Here is a 1,991-nt window from a genome sequence, read left to right on the forward strand (position 1 = left end):
TGAGACTATATATATATATATATATATAACATCTGGAATGGTGTTGCGAATTTTCAATAATTTATGGTCCCTTCAGAGCTTATGAAGTGTTTAAATTCTTGGCTATAATCGACTTCACTGTTTTAAGTGATATAATAGATTTTTTTTCGATAAAGGTATCTAATGTATTGTTAGAATAGGAGAAATATTTGTGTACGTCTAACGTTTACGCAGAGTTCCGTACGTCGGTAGGTTACATGGAGGACATTGGAGGGTTATATCCGTGTTATATTTCCTGTAACATTTTTGTAACCTATTTTTAACTTACAAATATATAGAAACAGAAGCGTGAAAGTTACTAGTTACAGAGAGGTTACAGGAGGTATAATGTGGATATAACACTTCAATACCTTACATGTAACTTACTGACGTACGCAGCTCTATGTATGTTAGACGTACACAAATATTTCTTTTAGAATAGACTAGTGTAGAGTTGAGTGATATTTATTTTAATGCCCCCATATTAACTTTTAATTATTGGCGGCTTGATTAAATGGAATGGCGGGAATGTTTTTATTACAACGTAGAATTGAGAAAAAAAAGGCAACATTGCATGCTTATGGTTTGTTAAGTAGTTCTTAATGATCCTATATTGTGAGTGAGATATTTAACGCTGAATCAGTTATTATAAAATGGGTGCTTGTTAATTAGTAGATTAGTATACAAATCATTTGTGTAATAGCTGCTAATCAATTTTGTTATTCCCTTAGTTTAGTATTTTATAAGTAATCTTAATTAGGGATAATGAGGGACAAATAATCAACAATTTTCAAAGATTGGCACCCTTTTAGTTCACTTTTAATGTTTTTTTTTTAATTATTTCTATGATAGAAATGCATGTCAAGAAATTTCAGAACGATTGACTCGAGTGACTGAGTCTATTTTGATCCAACTTGATGACTTTATTGCGATAAATCAAACTAAAAATGGTAAAGATAATCTTTATATAATATGATCATTAACACCAAATTTAAATAAATCAAAAGGGCTCGAAAATATTTTTGGATTATGTACATACCTGTGATTAAAGCTTAGGAATTTTTCAAAATTTGTTTAGTCTCAATGTAAAAAAATTTATTTTTGGAGGTGAGTGTAATATAAATTATGATTGATCATTTATATATATATATATATATGTAAACGAACTGAACACGAACGAACATAACTTGTATTTGTGTTCGGTTCGTTTAAAATTTAGTTTGTTTGAAATAAGCTCGTGTTTGAAATTGTTAGTGAAGTCACTGGTCGTGTTCGTTTATCAACGAACGAGTCGAACACGAGCCGAACACAAGTTATTCGCGAACGACGAGCCAGTTTGACATCCCTAATATTAATATGTATAATTAATGTATTATATTACTTATATAACTTATATTATATAAATATAAAATATATATTAGTATATTACTAATATAGTATAGTAATATATTATTATTATTATTTTATTATATATTATAATTTATAAAATTTAATTTTTTAAAATATCATAAATTTTTTATATATAATCATTTTAAACTATTTTATATTTCGAACAATATCGATTAAACATAAACGAACGCATCGTTGTTCTTGTTTGACCTGTTTAACTAACCAAATGAAAAAAATTTGTTCACGTTCGTCCCGTTTACTTATCGAACGAACCGAACACGAACTCATTGACGAACCGAACACGAATTATTTGCGAACAATAAGTTTTTTTGACAGCCCTATATATATATATATATATATTGTGTGTGTGTGTGATGCATACTCAGATTAGTTTGTCAGACATCTGCTTGTCAGTTGTAAGTCTCCTCTGGTTTGGGGTTCAATTCCCCTCGAGTGTGTAAGTTTACTCTGGTATGAAACTCGATTCCTCTCGAGTGTAAGTTTTGGTACTAGAATTTTTACCCGTGGCTCATATGATAGTCTTCCATCATTTTTTTTAATATATATATATATATATATATATA

This window comes from Phalaenopsis equestris, unplaced genomic scaffold (assembly GCF_001263595.1).
Source record: "Phalaenopsis equestris unplaced genomic scaffold, ASM126359v1 Scaffold000098, whole genome shotgun sequence".
NCBI lineage: Eukaryota > Viridiplantae > Streptophyta > Magnoliopsida > Asparagales > Orchidaceae > Phalaenopsis > Phalaenopsis equestris.